General features: G+C 34.5%; 1 protein-coding gene across 1 annotated transcript in view; it reads right to left on the minus strand.

The window, feature by feature from the left end:
- LOC142339146 (ileal sodium/bile acid cotransporter-like) overlaps positions 1–21,095 on the minus strand; it is a 64,755-nt gene extending 43,660 nt beyond the window's left edge. The window contains exon 1 of the mRNA XM_075388913.1: positions 20,874–21,095. The gene's annotated coding sequence lies outside the window, so the exon portion shown is untranslated. The remainder of the gene's footprint in view (positions 1–20,873) is intronic.
- Between the last annotated feature and the right edge of the window lie 2,515 nt (positions 21,096–23,610).

The following is a 23,610-nucleotide window of genomic DNA, read 5'->3' on the forward strand; positions in this document are numbered from 1 at the left end:
TTTTACACCTCGAAAAAAAGCGGCTGAGGCCTTTCCTTGTCCAGGATATGTAATACGACTACAAAAAAACGACAAATACAGGCAAAACAAAAAATTTGCACGGAAAATTATACACGAAAATTATGTCCCCCAATCAATTAAATATTAAGCTGATCACAAAAAAACAATAAAAATCTATGTTTGCATCTTGGGAAGGTAACAACATTTGTAAATCAAATGACGCCCATTATTGTGATACTGTGAAAAGAAAACAAAAACCTACAGAAAAGGGGCAAATATGCAAAAATCACGAAAATTGGTTCTATGAAAACTGGTTGTTCCAAGAACAAAGACCATTTGAGGAAAAAAACCGTTATAAAGAGCAAATTGTATTTCAATAAATAAATGATGTGAATTGTATATAGAGATGATTTGCTACAATTTAACAGAAATAAAATTGGCAGATCTCAAAAATCTATCTTTTTATTAAAAACAATTATTTTAAACTCATAGCCAATAAATTTTCCAACTAAAAGAGTAGATAGTTTGTCTTGCAACTACTCGGAAAACTAATTGCAACTGTTATTAATGAGACTAAATTATAAGACTATAAAATAACAATAAATACAAGCTGAACTAATAAGTTTCACAAACAACTTTACGAAACCAATGTTTTGAAGACATTAAACTTATAAGATTAACCGCAAGAACATAACATCTTCATTTGTGCTTTTTTGACCATCATAACGTCTTAACAAAATTCTTCTGAAACAAATTGTCTTAGCCCTGAAGACATCATTTAAAACGTTTAAACAACAGAAAACTTATTATTTAACTCAATAAAATATTAAAAAGAGCTCTAAATAGTGAGGCTAATTTACAAAAATGATACAACATTGTAAAATACGAAAAAAATGCAAACCAGAACAAAAAGGGACCTTTTTCTAGAAACTTAATTCGAAAGTCAAAACAACCATCAGCTATTTGCCAATATCAGTTATTAAGTTCATTTGTTTAAATAAATTGGCCACTGAGACCGTTAATTACACAATATTTGGCATATGACAACAAAAATTAACAACAAATAAAGGGCAAAAATAAAAAAAAATCTACCAATTTCTGCAAGAGAACGGTGTCGCAGCCCTTCAAACCATATGTTATGAAAACAAAAAATATGTTCAGTTTCAATTGTTGTAAAGTTTTTTTGGTTATATTGTTAAATAATGTTGCAATTTAAAAAAGAAACAAAAACAACAGCAAAAATGGAAAATTATGCATTAAAATCAGAAAATTTTGTATGAAAACTCGTAGTACCAATAGCAAGAAAACCTTCTGTTAAAACAATCGACCACAAAATTAGTTTGAACTTCATACGGAGGAAAGGTTGACCTGTACTTACTGAGAATAAGCAAAATGTTGACTAAAATAATATAAAAAATTGACAAGTTCAAAAAATCACAGAAATTTCCTTAAAACAAATACATTCAACAACATAAGAGACATTAGGTAACAACCGAATGAATAGAAAAGGTTCACTTGCACCTCTGGAGGACGATTATTAGATCTTTGAGTGGTTAAACTTAAAAATCAGACTGCCAAAAGAATAACAATTGAAGGCAGAAGACAAGAATTCAGTTAAATTTTATTAAAACTCTTCGTCAAAGCCATAAAACCCTTTGGTTCTCTGAACTGTATCTACATTCAGTCTCAAGTTTACGTTATATGAAGTTGTCATTAACGGAGCCGTGAATAAAAAATATTGTCAGTAATTAACATTAAAGAAACGAAAGCAAAATTTTTTGAAAAAAGGCAGCATCAAAATAAAAACCAAGAGGTCTCTGATTCTAAGAATCCATAATATTGTCGAACCTCTCCCTGATTTTGTCGCGCGCCTAGCAAACCAACCAAGTGTTCCAAGTGTTTGCGAATTAGACCAATTGTTGCGTGGAATTCTTCAAATATTTAAAAAAAGAACGATGTATTTTGTATAATTATCGAGTTACATCTGCAAAAAACGGCAAGCTCCTAATTTCAAAAGACTTTCATACGGCGCCTAATTGAAACTAGCGCTCTTTTTGAGTTTGTTTTAAGGTTTCTAGCTCACTATGTCTGGCAAACTTTTACAGAGTTGACCAAAAAAGCATATTTTGTGCCATTTTTGATGAAAAAAGTTAAAATTTTTATCAAACATTTCAGCCAAAAAAACTTCAATCAAACAATTCAGCAACGCTCTTCTATCTGTAATTGTAACAACAACACTCTGCCGTTAAAAACTTTAATTTATTTTGAATTATATTAGCAAAATTTTCCAAATTTTAGCAAAAATTATTGAAATTGTGAACAAAAACAGTCGAATGTTCACAAAATTTCAACCCTCGATAACTGCCTGTAAAAAACGAAAATCGAAAAAATCGTTTTAATTCCGTATTCTACGCTGAACGGGCTTTTCAATGATACCACTCACAATTCTCTACGATGAATATATCGATCGGCCAAAATTGACTGAACAAAAAAACCCAGTTGAGTATATAGTTCCTCCCTCCCCACTAAAGTGGGGGTCGGAACAATTAGCCTATCAACAACCGTAAAATTTTCCTTGAGCGATTGGACTCACTCACCCACTCACTCATTCACCCACTTACCTACCCATTTGCTAAATCACTCACTCACTGACTCTGACTCACTTTTTCACACCCACAAACCTTCACTCACCTCGCATTCTTCTTTTTACTATCAGTCTCTTCCCTCTCTCGCTCACTCGCACTCAAATAGGCCTCCTGGACGTATACCGCTCGCTTTTTGCTCCCACGATCTTTTTGGGATTATTTTGTCTTTAACGCTCGTTTTTTGCTCCTTCTCGTTAGCCCCAACGTTCGTTTAATTTTGCTTGCTCATTTGATTTCTGCCCTCCTATTCACTCACATGTTTTTGCTTGGTTGGTGTTCTTTAACCTATTGTGCGTTACTTTTATGCCTTTTCTTCTGCAATTTGAAATGACCTCATTAAATTTGTAAGCACGCCGCGAGAAGCGAAAACACAACTGATTTTAAATAACTACGATTTAAACGCAGAACACGTTTAAGTTTTTGATTTGACAACCCTTCAAGAAGTGGAAAATAAAAAGATTGATTTTTATTTCAATTTGAAAATTATGAACTAAAAAAGGCCATTCGGGAAACAAATCAAAGTAAGAGCAGTGAACAAGAAGAGCGTAATTATTGAACTTAGTCAAAAATTTTGGTCTAAACCTCAAAATTACTTCAAAAATACCTCCTTAAACTTACTGCATGCAATACGAAACTTTATTATTATGAAATTTTAAGCTTCCAATATTTTTTATTTCAGTGTTAAGTTCTTCATTGTCACTCCACGATTTGATTTGGCTGGTGTTGTCTGTGTATTTGATTGGCGGATCCATAGGTGATACACGACCGATGAAAAGCGAGTGAAATGATTATCTTTGCTCCGTGGTGTCGATAATTCTCTGTACGACTGGAGAGGTTAGATTTGAAAAATACTTCCACATCTCCGGCGCGTCAATTGTTAAATTGAGCGTTTTCCTGCCTGCCACTGGAACGAGTAATTGAGGAAGGTTGAGGGTCTACCTGTCTAAAGCTCCTAATGGGAGTTGCGGCTAAAAAAATATTTTTTTTGGCGAAATTTGTACCTCAGTTGTATCTGGAGATCATGACAGGGCTAGAGGAGCAGCGTTCTTGTTTGAGACTTTTGCGCTGCGGTTTAAACTCGTTTTGGGGGCATTCTGAGGAGCACTCAGCGTGTCACATTGGTTTTTGTAGACCAACCTGCTTCGCTAAGTGATTTTTTTTATTTCTTCTTTGTCTCATTTAATATACTTCTGTTATTTTTTTACTTCTGTTACTTCTGTTATTTTTTTAGTATACTTCTGTTACTAAAGCTGTTATTTTTTCTGTTCCATCGTTTCGAGTGTCGATCATGGGCTCTTTCTTCGTGTGATTTTGCAGGTCCGTTTTCTCCTCCATTGCTGTAAAATTGGCAAAATCGTTATTGCCCTCTACTACTTTTTGTTTGCCTGCTTCTCTGATTGTAGACGTATACTGATCGGTCTTTTTGATTAGTGAAACAGAGTTGAGAACTTGGTAGAGGGCGTGAAGGTCTTATTATAGCTGAGGTTGTGCAGGACTTTGCGCGCCAGTTTCAATCGCACTGCGCGCTCCAAGCGGACGACATTCTTTATAAGTGCATTAAAATAGAGAATCTCCGTGTTTCGCATCGTTTTAACTCCTTCTGGTATCGTTTGTGGCCGAGACCATCCACTTTTCTCATTCGGTGTTTTTTCTGCAAAATTTTCCAATCTCATTCATTCTTCTGAGAAAGGATGAAATCAGGCCGTACTTCTTTTCGTCTGATTAGTTTTTAATTCGTCTGATGTTTTCATAGGAGAGATTTGATTATTGTGGAATGGTGCCAAAAATGCTCCGTAGATTTTTCGATTTTCTTCCTTAGTCTGCTTCAGAAGGCGAAATGCCATATAGTATATTGATAAAAATATGTTTTCAATTGCTATGTTTTAATCGAACTTTTAAGAGCTTGAGAGGCTTAATGCAAGCCAGTCATTCAAAAACATCAATAGCTTCGTGCCCCTTAGTTTAAGCTATCAATAATTCTATATTATGGCTGTTACAGAAATTTTTACTTATTTTTCGATTTATAATCTGACCAGTTTAATTGGATTGGTCTGGCGACTACGTGATTTGAGATGTAATATTTTTATGACATGAAGCGATCCTTTGCTGCTAAAATATTTTTCAGCTCTCAATGATTAGAAAAAACTGTCATAGTTTCCTCGTAAACAGATTTGTTAGGCAATCATAATTAATGTGGCTGGTGTTCAAAACTGAGTTCAAAGCGATAGTTACGCTTGCGATAAGAGCGAACGTTAAAATGCAGAGCCCTTATTTCCCAACGAAGTAGTTGGTCCTGGGAGATTTTTCCCCGAAAGGGTCTATTCCAGTTTAAACTGTTAGGATGTTTGCTGCGCCAAGTTGTGCGTTACCCTTAAGCAATTTTTTGGGTAATGGCAAAGGACCACAAAAGTTTTGTAAGCACGCCACGAGAAACGAAATCAATACTGACTTTAGATAATTTTGTTTAGGATGCGGGAATTGGTTAATAGTTTACCTTGGCAGCTGTATCCGAGGTTCAAAACAAAGAGATTGAATTCTAATTCTGTCATCAAAGCTTGAGCAAACAATTGTTCTACCTGCCGGGTAAAAATTCAAGGTAAAAGCATTGATCAAGAAGAGCATTTTTAATCTGGAGCTTAAGGCAGGGCTAGAGGAGCGGGGGTTCCTGTTTTAGACTTTTGCTTTGGGCCTTCATTAGTTTTAGGGGGATTCTGAGTGGCACCAAGCGAATGACATTGGATCTTGTAGAAAAATCTACTCTTCTTAGTGAAAATTATTTAACATTTCTTCTTTGTTTCATTTAATCTACCCAGTAATTTTTTTCAATATGTTGCTTTTTTTTCTGTTCCATCGCGTTGACTCGTGTCAATCATGGTCTCTTTCTTCTTGTGATCCTGCAGGTCTCTTTTTTCCTCCATTGTTGTAATTTTGGCAAAACCCTTATTGCCATCTATTATTTTTTTTTGCCTGGTTCTCTGATTGTAGACGTATACTGATCGGTCTTTTTGATTAGTGAAACAGAGTTGAGAACTTGGTAGAGGGCGTGAAGGTCTTATTGTAGCTGAGGTTTTGCAGGACTCAGGCCAGTTTCATTCGCACTGCGCGCTCCAAAAGCGGACGACATTCTTTATAAATGCATTAAAATAGAGAATCTCCGTGTTTCGCATCGTTTTAAGTCCTTCTGGCATCGTTTGTGGCCGAGACTATCAACTTTTCTCATTCGGTGTATTTTCTGTAGAAATTTCCAATCTCATTCATTCTTCTGAGAAAGGATGAAATCAGGCCGTACTTCTCTTCGTCTGATTAGTTTTTATTCATGTTTTCCTTAGTCTGCTTCAGAAGGCGATATGCCATATAGTAATTGATAAAAATATATTTTCAATTGCTATGTTTTAATCGAACTTTTAAGAGCTTGAGAGGCTTAATGCAAGCCAGTCATTCAAAAACATCAATAGCTTCGTGCCCCTTACTTTAAGCTATCAATAATTCTATATTATGGCTGTTACAGAAATTTTTACTTATTTTTCGATTTATAATCTGACCAGTTTAATTGGATTGGTCTGGCGACTACGTGATTTGAGATGTAATATTTTTATGACATGAAGCGATCCTTTGCTGTTAAAATTTTTTTCAGCTCTCAATGATTAGAAAAGACTGTCATAGTTTCCTCGTAAACAGATTTGGTAGGCAATCAAAATAATGTGGCTGGTGTTCAAAACTGTGTTCAAAGCGATAGTTACTCTTGCGATAAGAGCGAGCGTTAAAATGCAGAGCCCTTAGTTCCCAATGAAGTAGTTGGTCCTGGGAGATTTTTCCCCCAAAGGGTCTATTCCAGTTTAATTTGTTAGGATATTTGCTGCGCCAAGTTGTGCGTTACCCTTAAGCAATTTTTTGGGTAATGCCAAAGGACCCCAAAAGTTTTGTAAGCACGCCACGAGAAACGAAATCAATGCTGACTTTAGATAATTTTGTTTAGGACGCGGGAATTGGTTAATAGTATACCTTGGCAGCTGTATCCGAGGTTCAAAACAAAGAGATTGAATTCTAATTCTGTCATCAAAGCTTGAGCAAACAAATGTTCTACCTGCCGGTAAAAAAATCAAGGTAAAAGCATTGATCAAGAAGAGCATTTTTAATCTGGAGCTTAAGGCAGGGCTAGAGGAGCGGGGGTTCCTGTTTTAGACTTTTGCTTTGGGACTTCTTTAGTTTTAGGGGGATTCTGAGTGGCACCAGGCGAATGACATTGGATCTTGTAGAAAAATCTACTCTTCTTAGTGAAAATTCTTTAACATTTCTTCTTTGTTTCATTTAATCTACTGAGTGATTTCTTCAATGTGTTGCTATTTTTTTCTGTTCCATCGTGTTTGCTCGTGACAGTCATGGTCTCTTTCTTCTTGTGATCCTGCAGGTCCCTTTTTTGCTCCATTGTTGTAATTTTGGCAAAAACCCCTATTGCCATCTATTATTTTTTGTTTGCCTGGTTCTCTGATTGTAGACGTATACTGATCGGTCTTTTTGATTAGTGAAACAGAGTTGAGAAATTGGCAGAGGGCGTGAAGGTCTTATTGTAGCTGAGGTTGTGCAGGAATTTGCGGGCCAGTTTCATTCGCACTGCGCGCTCCAAAAGCGGACGACAGTCTTTATAAATGCATTAAAATAGAGAATCTCCATGTTTCGCATCGTTTTAAGTCCTTCTGGCATCGTTTGTGGCCGCGACCATCAACTTTTCACATTCGGTATCTTTTCTCTAAAATTTTCCAATCACATTCATTCTTCTGAGAAAGGATGAAATCAGGTCGTACTTCTTTTAGTCTGATTAGTTTTTATTTATGTTTTCATTGGAGAGATTTGACTATTGTGGAATGGTGCCAAAAATGCTCCGTAGATTTTTTGATTTTCTTCCTTAGTTTGCTTCAGAAGGCGAAATGCCATATAGTAATTGATAAAAATATATTTTCAATTGCTATGTTTCAACCGAACTTTTAAGAGCTTGAGAGGCTTAATGCAAGCCAGTCATTCAAAAACATCAATAGCTTCTTGTCCCTCAGTTTAATCTATCAATAATTCTATATTGTGGCTGTTACAGAAATTTTTACTTGTTTTTCAATTTATAATCTGACCAGTTTAATTGGATTGATCTGGCGACTACGTGATTTGAGATGTAATATTTTTATGACATGAAGCGATCTATTGCCGCTAAAATATTTTTCAGCTCTCAATGATTAGAAAAAACTGTCATAGTTTCCTCAAAAATAGATTTGGTAGGCAATCATAATTAATGTGGCTGGTGTTCAAAACTGAGTTCAAAGCGATAGTTACTCTTGCGATAAGAGCGAGCGTTAAAATGCAGAGCCCTTGTTTTCCAACGAAGAAGTTGTTCCTGGGAGATTTTTCCCCGAAAGGGTCTATTCCAGTTTAAATTGTTAGGATGTTTGCTGCGCCAAGTTGTGCGTTACCCTTAAGCAATTTTTTGGGTAATGCCAAAGGACCACAAAAGTTTTGTAAGCACGCCACGAGAAAAGAAATCAATACTGACTTTAGATAATTTTGTTTAGGATGCGGGAATTGGTTAATAGTTTACCTTGGCAGCTGTATCCGAGGTTCAAAACAAAGAGATTGAATTCTAATTCTGTCATCAAAGCTTGAGCAAACAATTGTTCTACCTGCCGGGTAAAAATTCAAGGTAAAAGCATTGATCAAGAAGAGCATTTTTAATCTGGAGCTTAAGGCAGGGCTAGAGGAGCGGGGGTTCCTGTTTTAGACTTTTGCTTTGGGCCTTCATTAGTTTTAGGGGGATTCTGAGTGGCACCAAGCGAATGACATTGGATCTTGTAGAAAAATCTACTCTTCTTAGTGAAAATTCTTTAACATTTCTTCTTTGTTTCATTTAATCTACTGAGTGATTTCAGCAATGTGTTGCTATTTTTTTCTGTTCCATCGTGTTGACTCGTGACAGTCATGGTCTCTTTCTTCTTGTGATCCTGCAGGTCCCTTTTTTCTTCCATTGTTGTAATTTTGGCAAAAACCCCTATTGCCATCTATTATTTTTTGTTTGCCTGGTTCTCTGATTGTAGACGTATACTGATCGGTCTTTTTGATTAGTGAAACAGAGTTGAGAACTTGGCAGAGGGCGTGAAGGTCTTATTGTAGCTGAGGTTGTGCAGGAATTTGCGGGCCAGTTTCATTCGCACTGCGCGCTCCAAAAGCGGAGGACATTCTTTATAAATGCATTAAAATAGAGAATCTCCGTGTTTCGCATCGTTTTAAGTCCTTCTGGCATCGTTTGTGGCCGCGACCATCAACTTTTCACATTCGGTATCTTTTCTCTAAAATTTTCCAATCACATTCATTCTTCTGAGAAAGGATGAAATCAGGTCGTACTTCTTTTAGTCTGATTAGTTTTTATTTATGTTTTCATTGGAGAGATTTGATTATTGTGGAATGGTGCCAAAAATGCTCCGTAGATTTTTTGATTTTCTTCCTTAGTTTGCTTCAGAAGGCGAAATGCCATATAGTAATTGATAAAAATATATTTTCAATTGCTATGTTTCAACCGAACTTTTAAGAGCTTGAGAGGCTTAATGCAAGCCAGTCATTCAAAAACATCAATAGCTTCGTGTCCCTCAGTTTAATCTATCAATAATTCTATATTATGGCTGTTACAGAAATTTTTACTTGTTTTTCAATTTATAATCTGACCAGTTTAATTGGATTGATCTGGCGACTACGTGATTTGAGATGTAATATTTTTATGACATGAAGCGATCTATTGCTGCCAAAATATTTTTCAGCTCTCAATGATTAGAAAAAACTGTCATAGTTTCCTCGAAAACAGATTTGGTAGGCAATCATAATTAATGTGGCTGGTGTTCAAAACTGAGATCAAAGCGATAGTTACTCTTGCGATAAGAGCGAGCGTTAAAATGCAGAGCCCTTTTTTTCCAACGAAGTAGTTGTTCCTGGGAGATTTTTCCCCGAAAGGGTCTATTCCAGTTTAAATTGTTAGGATGTTTGCTGCGCCAAGTTGTGCGTTACCCTTAAGCAATTTTTTGGGTAATGCCAAAGGACCACAAAAGTTTTGTAAGCACCCCACGAGAAACGAAATCAATACTGACTTTAGATAATTTTGTTTAGGACGCGGGAATTGGTTAATAGTTTACCTTGGCAGCTGTATCCGAGGTTCAAAACAAAGAGATTGAATTCTAATTCTGTCATCGAAGCTTGAGCAAACAAATGTTCCACCTGCCGGGTAAAAATTCAAGGTAAAAGCATTGATCAAGAAGAGCATTTTTAATCTGTAGTTTAAGGCAGGGCTAGAGGAGCGGGGTTCATGTTTTAGACTTTTGCTTTGGGCCTTCATTAGTTTTAGGGGATTCTGAGTGGCACCAAGCGAATGACATTGGATCTTGTAGAAAAATCTACTCTTCTTAGTGAAAATTATTTAATATTTCTTCTTTGTTTCTTTTAATCTACCCAGTAATTTTTTCAATATGTTGCTATTTTTTTCTGTTCCATCGCGTTGACTCGTGTCAATCATGGTCTCTTTCTTCTTGTGATCCTGCAGGTCTCTTTTTCCTCCATTGTTGTAATTTTGGCAAAACCCTTATTGCCATCTATTATTTTTTTGCCTGGTTCTCTGAGTGTAGACGTATACTGATCGGTCTTTTTGATTAGTGAAACAGAGTTGAGAACTTGGTAGAGGGCGAGAAGGTCTTATTGTAGCTGAGGTTTTGCAGGATTTTGGGGGCCAGTTTCATTCGCACTGCGCGCTCCAAAAGCGGTTATAACAGACGTCATATGCTCTGTAAATGCATTAAAATAGAGACTCTCCGTGTTTCTTATCGGTTCAGCTTCTTCTTGCAACGTTTGTGGCCAATACCATCCACTTTTCTCTTTCTTTTGGTGTCTTTCCCGTAACAATTTTACAATCTGACTCATTCTTCAGAGAAAGGATAAAATCAGGCAGTTTTTTTTGTATGATTAGCTCTTAATTATGTTTTCATAGAAGATATGTGATTATTGTGGAATGGGGGCAATAAGGCTTAGTAGAGATTTTGATTTTCTTCCATAGTTTGAAACCGAAATGCTTCATGAGGCGAAATGCCATATCGTAAGTGATAAAATATTTTTTTAATTGCTGTTTTTTGATCGAACTTTTTAAGAGCTCTAGAGGCTTCTTCAATGCAAGCTAATCATTCAACAAAATCAATAGCTGCGTGATTTTAAGGCTATCTTTAAATCTATTTGATAACCGTTACAGAAAATTTCCCCTTTTTTCGATTTAAAATCTGACCAGTTTAAATGGATTGGTCTGGCGACTACGTGATTTGAGATGTAATATTTTTATGACATGAAGCGATCTATTGCGGCTAAAATATTTTTCAGGTCTGATTGAGTAGAAAAAACGTTCATAGTTTCCTCGTAAACAGATTCGGTAGGCAATCATAATTGATGTGGCTGGTGTTCAAGAATTAAGCTCAAAGCGATAGTTAAAACCACTCTATGTCGCTCCCCTTTCTCAAGCAAATGAATAGAAAAGCTTGCAAGTTCTCGCAAGTCAATCAAAAATCCTTCAAGATTCTTGAAAGTGAGTCGAAAAACTTGCAGACAACTTGGTACTCGTATTAATTCAGTTGCAAGATTTGTAATTTGTCGGTCACTAAGGTCATAGTTTACACAAGTAGAGGAAGGGAGGTCATATCTGAAGTTTTTAAAAACAAAACGCCTATTTGCGCTCACATTTTTGGCTCCATTTTTGCTCTAAACTATGCTCCTACTTTGATAAACAAACATAAATTGCGTGCACTATGATATGTGGAGTGTAAATTGTTCTCTCCAAAACAAGATTCAACAAGTTATCGTGATACCAGGAACGTTAAAGTTCCTTCTTCAACACTGTAAACACTGAACACCGAAATGATACAATCAACGACAACTTATTTTAAGCGGAAATAAACATCAAAGAACAGAACAATTGTTCGATTTTACGAGAAATGAACATGAAACTATTTAAAATGAATTTGAACTCTTCGTTTCTGTTCATTTTTCTCTACATCATAGCAACCCTAATATAAATACCCGGGTCTAGGTGTCAGCACCGAAAGTTGAAAAAAATGTAAGAATTGCGATGGATGCAAGATATGCGACGCATGCAAAAAGATGTAAAAAATGCAACTTTTAACCGTTTATTGCGGTGAAAAATCAATTCACTTCAGAAAAAGAAATTCTTACAAAAACTCACCACAAGAATTATCAAATATTTTCACTGCAAAGAACAAGTAAGAATAGCGGTGAATGCGTTAATTGCGGTCTAAATAAATTAGTCGCCAATAAGAGCAAAACTCCCCTAGTTATTAAAGAATTCAAAACTTCTTGCAACATTTTGAATTCTTTTGGAAGGGTGCTTTATGTTTTCTCCAAATTAGTTTTTCAGTTTTACAAATGGCATGGAATTGATCAACTTAAACATAACCTTAATTTTGTATAATATCGGCATGAAAAATTCGAGATACGTTGATGCGACACAAATTAGTTGCGGGCTTTTTTCAAGCAAAAATATTCTTTGTCTTTCAATTTTGTTCGCAGAAAAAGTTACAGCATCGCCGTCGAAAAGAAGTTTTGAATTCCCTCGTTACTAGGGTCGCAAAGAAATAGAAAATTGATAAGTTTTTGTCCCTTGATTATCAAATGTGTGCAACTGCCTTGCGCTACACTCAATTTCCTCATTTTTGACAACCTGCCGAGGGGACGGGAAGCGGGAGAGGTTACAACTTCTGATCGACATTCGCTAACGCTGTTTTATGAATTTTTTTTAAAGAAAAACAAAAAAATTATGTCTTTTGAAATAATGAGTTTAAGATCGACCAATCAGAGGATGGGAAATATTTGCTCTAAATCATATTTTATGGAGTTCTTGCTCTACGCGCTTTCTCCTGTTTAAACGCATGCATGGTGTAAGCGGGCCTGTGACGTCCTTTAAATCCCTTATCAGCCCGATAAATCGAAAAACAGTAGTTTTACTTACATTTCATCTTTAGCAAACTCAAGGTAAGTTTAATTTTTGTTAGCCATCTAAATTTTAATTATAAACGAGGGAGAAACAATTCAAACAGCTTTTCTCAAAAGCAACAAAAGACATGCAACCACTCCATTCAAAGCGGTTCGAAGTACATGTAAAATGGGAGTCAATTATTAAAATTAATTTGCGTTTTTGGTGCTTACGTTTTCGAGTGGGATTAGATATTTTTGAACTGAATTGAATTGACAATGAGTCGCGGCTCCATATCAGCCGCTGTAAACACCATGATTGAGTTTTATAAATACGAACATATTCAAAACAAGAGAGAGCAAAAAACAACCAAGCTCAGAATTTGTTTTTTTTTTAAATTGAATATTGTGAGCGTATCATAATTGAAGGTACTTGTGTCCTGTTTTTAATAATACTAATGACAGAAAACTGTGTCTAATTTCCCATTTCTTTTTTCATCTTGTTCATACAGGAGTAGGGGTTCAATTTTGATCTAACTTATTTAAGAAATAATCCATTTATAGATTTCAATTCAATTTTGAGAAATTAGAAACTATGTAAGTCAGTGAAACTATGTAAGTTGTGACGCGTTAATTCAGATATGACGCAATAGACAATAATTTGATAAAACTCTGTTTTTTGTCAAATATTTCTCTGGTTTCATTTCTTATCAGAAACCTGCCTTCTTGAAATTTTATAAGAACTGGCCTAAACGTTCTAATTGGATGATAAATCTACTAAAGTTTTTGTCCGATGATTCGCGGCGAAAAAAATGAGTATAAATGAAATCTTTTTGAGAAGTTACTTTAGTGCAACTTTTTAAAACAAAGATATAGAAAATTTGGAAAACATTCCTCATCCTATACTTTTTCCAGTTTATGCTATGTAGAACGATAATGTAACCAGCCATAACATCTAGTAACTAAAATCCCTAATATGGAGGGAGCTTGTTTCGAAATTTCAACCATGCACCGCAACGAGAGGTCAAAATGTTCACAACAGTGGGGAAGAAATAACCAAAAAAAGGATAGTTAACTGGAGCTTTCCACCCGCCCCCCCCCCATCAAATTATACCCTCTCCCTCCAGTTAACGCAATTATACCTTATTGAGGACTATAATTTCGTGGGGGGGACTATAATGGGAAAGACCCAGTTAATTAATTGCAAAGTTTGGCGAAAATTGTTGAATGAAAACAAGGAGGCTCAGTAATGTGCGTCCGCACATAATGTTCCAATCCGACTTATCCATATTCTTGGTTTATTTGCGAATCAGTGAAACTCTGTGGAAACATAAAAAAAACCGCTTAAAGGGCAGTGGAGATTTGCCATTATTAAGAATGCAAGACAAGACGAACAACGAAGTCAAATAACAACAACAAACGTTAATTACATCCAGAACTCGATTTTATTTGTAGAAAAACTTAATACCAAAAACTAAATAGCTTCAAACAAAACACAAACTAAAGAAATAACAGTTTCATGGAACCAGTCCTTAATGAGACTCGGCAACAAACAGACTGAAAACAACAAAAGCGGCTAACTTAAAATTTAAGCTCATACTTTTTGAAAAAATTTGTTCCAAGGTAAGGAAAACCATTAGATATGAGCTGAAATCATTAATTACGTTTGTAATTCTATTAGATAAGACACAAAAAAAGTTGCGAGAAAACGGTGTCGAAGCCGTTATAACTATTACCCGACGAATATAAAAGGTTTGGTTGCGCGTTTTTTTAATGCCAATAAATTGATATGAGACTAAGAATTAGGGAGACTAGCAAGCAGAAAATAAATCAGATAAATTGAAGACAACAATTTCATTTTTCGAAAACAATTAATATAAAGGTCATGAAAAGCTTTGATTGTAAATTGAAATAAAAAGATTAGGGTTGTTAATTGCTCTAACTGCGGCGATTGAAACTTTTTTTGAAAAGAATATGAACTGCGTTTACAAAAGAACATCAAATAAAGACAAAAATTTCAAAATAATTTTTATGCAAAAAACCGGTGTCGAAGCCGTAAAACAGTAGTTATGTTAAATTTTGCCTTCCCGGTATGTCAGCAACGTTATATGTGACCAGCAAATATTGACATTAGGTAACAAATAGACAAAAAAGAACAAAAGATGCAAAAACAAAAAAATAGTTTTTATGAAAAAACAATTACTAACAAAGGCATCAAAACAATTAGCAACATATAATTTTTTTAATTAGGTTCATTAATCTCTCTAATGGAAGCCCTTGAGACCTGTAATTAAATAGAAAATGTCATACGTTTAATAAAAACGTCAAATACAGACATAAATAAAAAAGGAAGAAAAAATTGAAGAACGGGTGTCATACCCGTTATAACCATAATCACTTCGCTGATAACTTAGGATATGATCCTTGTTTTTTTCGAGATCTGTAATATATGATCGGTAATCGGTATAGATAGGTAATTAAAAAAATATACACAATATTACAGAAGATATTACAAAGTCATGAAAATCATCAGCTATCAACTCCAACCATTAAATAGGATCAAACAAATCCTTCATCAGAAACCACTGAGATCTGTAAATAGTGAAAATATGTCATAAGTTTACAAAGAGAAACTCAATTAGACGAAAAACGAAGAGAAAAATTTTTTCAACAATAATTCGTCATCGAAGCAGTTAAAACCATAAATTCGAAAGAAAAGTTCATTCATGCTTTTTCTATCGAAACAAAAACTTTGATATCTTAATGGTAATTATCAGGACTGTGTAAAGAAACCAGAAGAAACAAAATATGCAAAGCACAAAATAACATTTCTTAAAACAATTATATTCAAAGCCTTTGAAATTTATCAGATGCAAATTGATAAATGGCCATGTGCATGAAATAATTAGATATGCATGTTTAATTTGCAAAGAAGCTACTAAGACCTACTAACCCATTAAACAGAATTTGTACGCTTGAAGAAAGAAATCCAAACACAGTGAAAAATCAAAAAACGTTTTAATTTTTTGGTAAAAAATTGTTGTCGAAGCAACTAAAACCATAATTATTTCACTGGAAAACTAAATAATTCCAAATGTGCTAATTTTTCTAATTTTTACGCTAATATGTGATATGTGACCTGTGATAAATGAGAACAGGTAACAAATAGACAAAAAGAACTTAAGATAAAAAATTAAAAAAAAACCCTCTAAAACTCTTGGAAAAATTATCTTTAAAGTCATGGAAAACATCAGGTAAAAAATAAAATCAGTGAAAACTATCACATGCTTCTTCATAACAGGCTATTGAAACCTCTTAGTTTTTCCGAAATTCTCATGCAAATACAAGAAAATGACATATAAAGTCAAAAATTCCAAAAAATGCTTCTAGAAAACAGTGTCGAAGCCGTGAAAACTATAGTCCATTCTTTGAAAGTTATATTTTCAATTGCGCCAAATTTTTGAATATCAATATAATGATAAGTGACCTACAAAAATTTTGATAATGTGACAAAACTACAAAGAAACAACCTGAAAAAAAAAGTTTGTCCAAAAATCGGATCTAGTAGCATCCAAACCAGGAAACGATTTTTTGAAGCGTAAAGCCACAAAGCCACAACACAGACGGAAATTTAATTGAATAGCTGGTTCATTCTCTCTGTGTCGAAACTAAGCTGCAGGATAACCAAATTAAGGGAAAAAATTTTGGCCAAGCTCTATAATCAAATGATTAAAATTCAAAAACGACAATAATTTCTCGACTAGAGAAGTGAAAACATTACCTGGAAATTGTTTATGAAACCAATATGACCCATGAATGGTGATCTTTAATGTGAAAAGGTCTGTTCCGAAAAGAGCAAAAAAAAACCATTTTTTTAAGAAAAGAAGCCCGGCTATTACTGTTCGTTCATTAAGAACATGCAATGGTTCCCAGTGTAATGGAAATAGATATTTTGACAAAAATATTTAGCTATCACAGACAAATTATCTGTCTTTATTATTATCTAGTTATTTAGCTAAATACCTTCAATCTTTCAAACCCACAAACCTTTCAAAGTAAACGGAGAATTAAATTAGCCCTCTTTTTTGGTGACGCAAATTGTGTCATCGTTTTTCAGGTGTTCTCGTCCGGTAAACTTAAGCAAAGTTGACTAAAAAAGCTTATTTTGTGAAATTTTCCATTAAGAAAAGCTGATTTTTTGAAATACATAGCAAACATTTGAGCAAAACTTTGATGAAAATTTTCATCAACATTCTTCTGTGTTAAGAAAACAAACCAACAACACCTTTTACTACAATTTTAACATAAAAAAATTTAGGCAACAATTTCGGATATTGGGAATAGAAACAACGGAAATCCGTCAATTATTCATAAAAATTTAAATCTTGTTAACTCACTGAAAAAAAGCAAATATCAAAAAAATCTTTTGAATTCCATATTCTAAGCCGGGCGGGTATCCTAATGGTACCAACCACAGCTCACTACGATGAATATATCGATCGGCCAAAATTTACTGAACAAAACAAATGCAATTGAGCATGTAGTTCCTCTCGCAGATAAGTGGTTCGGAACAATAATAGGTATGTATGGATTGAATTCATGTGAATAATCTCCTACCAATCTGACCACAAGTTTTTTGAGCCACGTGAACTTAATTTAAATGACGGGGAAAAAATTTAAACCGCCTTTGCCAAAAGTGACGAAAACGACACACAATCACATGATTCGAAGCAGTTCAAAGCATAGACAAGTGGGAGTGAATTTCGAGTAATTCAGCTCAAATTTTTGGTGCTTACCTTTTTGAGTTGGAGAGATATAGTTGAACTGAATTGAATTGACAATTTTTCATCAAGGCAACATATCAATAGCTGAAAACGCCTTGTTGTGGGAATTTAATCAATATGAACATATTTATAAGAATGTGAACAAAAATAAGAGAGATCAAATAATTTTTAGATTGATGATTCCATTGGCATAATTGCTGAATGTACTCGTGTCTTCGTTAATGTTCTAATCTGCTAATTCATCTTATATCTATTTAAAGTTTTAAGACCTCAAGCATTGGCTAACTCTCCTACAACTTGATGTAAAAAATCTATATTAAATAACGCTTAAGCATTCCATCTAATGTCACTAGGGCTATAATGTCACTTTTGGATATGTTTTATGATCAAAACTGACCAAAATTAAAGGGATAATACAGACAAACAGCAGTATTAAACTGCTGAAATAGTAATTCGCGGTGTATTTTGATTTGAAAGTGGCTTTGCGGCGTCTTTTTTTGCTAAATTTGTTGTCCATTATACGCAATATTACGCCATATTTGCTGCCTTTTTCTGCTTTAGGCCTTAATTTGAGGCTAGCAGAAAATGGATCCTAGTTTCCATGAAATTTAAATAAATTTTTGCAACTGAAAACAATTAAAGAGATCTTCCTTTGTTACCCTCGACCGGCCTTTCATAGCTAGCTTTGCACCCCAAAAAGTTTTTTACAATTCAAAGAAACTGAATTAAATTGGGGCGCTGTCCTTTTTTAAAGATCTTTTCATACATTTTCATGATTTTTGAAGTCAAATTGGAATAGTGATTTTGGTCAGGCCAAAACAGGAAAGGGAGCGAAAATGAGAGTGGTTCTGCGGAGTGAAAATTTTCCCCTCTAATTTTAAAGTAGAGAGAGAAAACGGTGTTTGAAGAAAAATTCGCTTTCCGGCTAGTGGTTTTTTAGTCACATGCGGCAATTTCACTCTAATTTTTACTGTTTTTTTGTTTTTGGACCGGTTTTTTTTCTGAATGGTTTTCCCATTCCATTCATAGTTCATTCTAGTCCTAGTATTTTGTTTGAACCAAATTTGTCTTTCTCGCTAGTGGTTTTTTGTTCACATGCGACAATTTCACTCTGATTTTTTCTGTTTTTTCGGTTTTTTGGATCGGATTTTTTTCGAAATGGTTTTCCCAATCCATTCATAATTCATTCTAGTCCTAGTTTTTCTAAATTGGGCTGAGTTGAACTAAATTTCTCTTTCTCGCTAGTGGTTTTATGTGCATATCCGGCATTTTGACATTGATTTTCATTTGTTTTAAAAAAAAATTGATCTGATTTTTTTTTGGAAATAGTTGTCCCAACTCACCTATAGTTCTTTGTACGTCTAGATTTTGCTTAGTCAATGAAACTATTTTGAATTGTACGTCAGGACTTGTCCTGCTACATTTTTATTTCTTCGCTACAAAAACACTCTATGTTTTTAAAACTACTCCAGAGTTGGAGGCTGAAATTACTTCTTTATTAGGTAAGTGTTTTTGATTCTGTCATTGAGCCTAAAACTTCCAAATTTGCTGATCACACAAATTGGCACTTGTTTCATTTAGGCGACACGTTGTACAAAAATGCTTTCATTTATGTTATACCTAAAATTCAGGAGCGTATTTTAAAAATATGTGCGAACAAACTAACGATGAAAAACGCGTTACCTGACGCATATCGAAACAGCTCAATAAAATTAAGCAGCACTAAAAATATGTAAAATCTTGGAGACATTCGTTATGTTAATTTTTTAACGGGTAATTTCAGAACTGTATTTTGTTGCAATAGGCAGAGTAGAAAAATTAAGAGCAATCTCGACATCAGCAAAAAAAATCTTGAGCTGATGAAAACAATAACATGAAAACACAGACGCAGTGAAAGGGACTTTAGCCAGCAGAACAAAGAGTTAATCAATATTAAATTCGTGCAACAAATCGGATAGATTTGTTCAGTTACATTAGAATATATTCACAGCAAAGTTACCTAATATCCCAATATACTCTTGTTTCTCCCCTTTATTCTTTTTTAATAACCTGATTGCAAATAAGCATCCCCCGTAATACATGCAAAGTTTCATCATTTTGGTTATATTTTAATCCCATTTTTGGTTTTGACTGTTTCATATCAAGTCCTAGGCAACACTGAGGCATGGCCAGGACCCGCCAGGTTTGGCCAAATGCACTTGCTTAAAACTAACCTATATAATCGTTCTCGTAGATTCAAATTTCGATAAATTTTTGGTTATATTTTGGTTTTTTTCCCATTGGGTATATGGATTGTGGCTATTTTGTACTGAAACCAATTGTATCCTATTCTAACCTATTGTAACCTATTGTAACCTATGTTGTTATATATTTATGTTTAATCTTCAGAACTAAGCATTATAAGCATTAAAGACACTAAATTTACTCTAAGTTTTGTACTGGTGGGTATTAGAACTTAGCGAAGCGATTTGAGACCTGCCCGGGTCGAAATCAAATGGTTATCTTGCAGAAGTCTGGCAGATTCTGCTAGAATCTTGCAAGAACACGAATTTTCTTGCGTGTTTGTTTTTTTACAAGAATCTTGCAAGATATCATTTTTTTGCAAGATTCTGGCAAACATTTGCAAGATAACCATTTGGTCTCGCCTAGGGTTGACATACTATGTTAAGCAGTATGTAGTCTGTATCAAAATTTTCACTTCAAGCTGAATTTTTCAATTGCTCTTTTGTTCTGTTATCCTTTTGTCTGTCATTCAAGTCAAAACTTACTTAGTCGACACAAAAACACCAAATTGCCGCATTGAAAAAGACGAATTAAAAATTTGAAATTATCATTTAAAAAAACTTGAGAAATCGCTGAGCGCGTATGTTTTCTTGTACAAAAAAATGATTGGAAGTTATGCCATCCTATTTGTCACCTTTCAAAACACATTTCAAAGAACAAAAACAGACTGAGCATACATGGAAGAAATTTTTGATACTTGTTTTTTTAATTCAAAAATCCTGCAAAAATCCACAATTTCGAGAAATAATTGGTTGAGCTGTTAACTGATAGGATCAAAACAGGCAACACAGAGGGATATCGTGAAAGGATGTTATAATTTCCATTTGATATATTTCCGATTTCCGTTCCGTGGCGTTTTTATAGGCACTTTTGAAGAAAAATCAAATCGAATTTTTATGTTTTTCAATCAATCAGCTTAAGCAAACTTTTATTTCAAAAATTCATCAGACTGGGTGTAAACTGTTACTGTTTTATTGGTAAGATGTGACAGATGAAAAATACCAACAATTTCGTGCGCTGAAAAACGGACCTTACAAACAAATAGACCATATGTAAATGCTTCAGATTTTTCAAAAACTACTTTTCTATTGAAATATTCTCCTTCAGATTTAAAAAGGGTACCACATCAGCTCAGCGAATTATCTGAAGAACTGATTATTAAAGATTTACTCACTTGCTTGCGTGGACAAGTTAGCTAGTAAACAGGTCGAATAAATAAAAAATTTGAAATGCTTAAAACAAATCTCAATTTCGTCCAACAAAAATTCTTCCGTATTTCAGCTTTTACATTTTCAAGTTTCGCACTATAGATCAAAACTGTTCAGAAGTTTGAGAACAAGTCAAAATTCAATTTGATAGTTCAGTCACTGAGCTCTAAATATATAACTTAGATGTGCTATGTCAAACAATATTAAGATGAAGTTTCGATTTCTATCAATATTCGGTCGTTTCGAGGCCTGCAATTCGTTTGCTTTTCGTTGTCTCTCAAAACAAACACGCAAACAATCTACGCAGGGTTACAGTCAGTTGGGCAAATTTGAAAATGGGTCCTATTTGCTGATTGCTTTCACGTTGGGTGTTTAATCATAAGATTATGTACAAATGACGATTTAGTGAGGCAAAATGAAGCTACATAAACAGAACAATGTCTGTTATGGTTATGAGTTAGGTCATACAGAATAAGAATTGAGGCATCTATCTTGTCTCAAACTGACACGGTATGGTACATTGACTTGAAGTAACGCATCCGTGAAAAGTCGTACGAGTGACAAAATGCCAAATGAAAATAAACTTTTCTTGATAACATAACTTGATAAACCTTTCAATTTTGTATAATTGCGACAACCATGACAGATTTGAAGTACTTTGATCAAAATCTTAAATTTCTGGTGTTGATAAATATTGATAAGATTATATGGCAACAGCATTCTTTACTTTCTGAAACATATGCAAAGACCTGTCAACTCAGATCATGGCATTTTTTAATCATCAATTCTGATCACAATTAATTTTGAGCCGATACTATATTTTATTGCCTACTTATTCCAATAACTCTATGTTACAACAATTGGTTTGTGTAGATATGAACTTGATATAAAACGCTACTTGTTTTATTTTTAGAGCTTATAAACGCTCCAATTTAAAAACTGTTCCTGAAAGTTTACACTTAAAAAACGATTAAGTTTTATAGAAACGAGTTGAAATTGGATCTTGGCTGACTGTTGTCTGGCTGGGTCTGAAAAAAGCCGATTTCTTTCTACTCATGACTGATCTTCCCGGTTCGAGGTGTCACCGCCATTCAACGAAAAATTATGTAAGATAAGCGGTCAGTGCGGAAATTTTTGTAAGATAAGCGTTGAATGCGGTGAATTTACATAAATCAGGCAGTGACTGCGGGGAGAAAATCTTTATCGCCTGGTAGCGGTGAAATTACAAAATTTCACCGCTGAATTTAGTGGCGAAAGTACATACATTCACAGCTTCGAAAAAAATGTCCAAATTATGTAAGATAAGCGTTGAATGCGGTGAAATTACAAAAATTCACTGCTCAACTTAGTGGTGAACTTACATAAATTCACCGCTCGGAAAAAACTGTTAAAATTGTGTGAGATTAGCAAAGAATGCGGTGAAATTAATGGGGAGTAAGGGAGGAATTGTCAGATTTACCCTCCCACTTAAACTACCCCTTAAACTTACATCTTTTTGACAGTTTTTTCTAAGTGGTGAATTTATGCAATTTCACCACTAGAGTAAGACAAAAATCACCACATTTCACCGCTAAAATAGATAATTTCACCGCTATAATCGCACATCATAAAAAAATTCACCGCGCATGTTTTACAGAAAGTAGAGTGAATTTCATTTATATTCAAAACCAAAAGACTAGAAGTTAGTGAGGGGAGTAAGGGAGGAATTGTTGGATTTACCCTCCCACTTAAACTTCCCCCTTAAACTTACATCTTTTTGACAGTTTTTTCTAAGTGGTGAATTTATGCAATTTCACCACTAGAGTAAGACAAAAATCACCACATTTCACCGCTTAAATAGATAATTTCACCACTATAATCGCACATCATACAAAAATTCACCGCGCATGTTTTACAGAAAGTAGAGTGAATTTCATTTATATTCAAAACCAAAAGACTAGAAGTTAGTGAGAGATGGCGGATTGGAAGAAGAAGTGCATAATATGCAGGAAGTGCGAGCTTCGAACCCTTGTTAGGGCGGTTAAATTACATATTTTAGCGGTGAATTGTGGTGAATTTTTGTAAGATCGCCGCTTGCTCTAGCGGTGAATTTACATAATTCCACCGCATTCACAGCATTTCACCGCAAAATTGTGTACAAAATTTGCGGTGAAAAACTAACTTTTCACCGCTTATCTTACATATTTTTCCGATATTTTCTTGACCCGGGTTATTATTGTCTGAATGTGTTTCATCATTACAGATTTAGGTGTGGATGGGCTGGGCCATAAAAATCTTCTCAAATTTAGTTGACTGTTCTTTGAGCTCATAAAAATCCCAAATTAACTAAAATGTGAGGAAAATTTGTAATCGGATTCCGTGGCATTGGTGTTGCTATTTCGGTGTTTCTATTTTCACAATCAAAAGCTAATCTGGGCCATGATAACAGAAAGACGGTTAATTGAGGCTTTCTCTATTTTCTTCTTCCCATTAGTTTGGATATTATTGGGTTGTTTTTCTTGACCTCATAGGAGTAAAATTCTACCAAAACAGAGGCAAGATCACTGATTTCTGGAATAGCTGATTTGTTTTTTCAATCAGACGCAAGGTTACTAAATTGCGAGTAAAGTTAGTAGCAAAAATTCTAAAAAAAAACAAAAAAATTAAAATAAAGTTTTAAACGTCAAAATAGAATTTTGATATGTTAAGTCTCCTCCTAGATTA

Source organism: Convolutriloba macropyga, chromosome 5, assembly GCF_964194025.1.
Source record: "Convolutriloba macropyga chromosome 5, txConMacr16.3, whole genome shotgun sequence".
Taxonomy (NCBI): Eukaryota; Metazoa; Xenacoelomorpha; order Acoela; family Convolutidae; genus Convolutriloba; species Convolutriloba macropyga.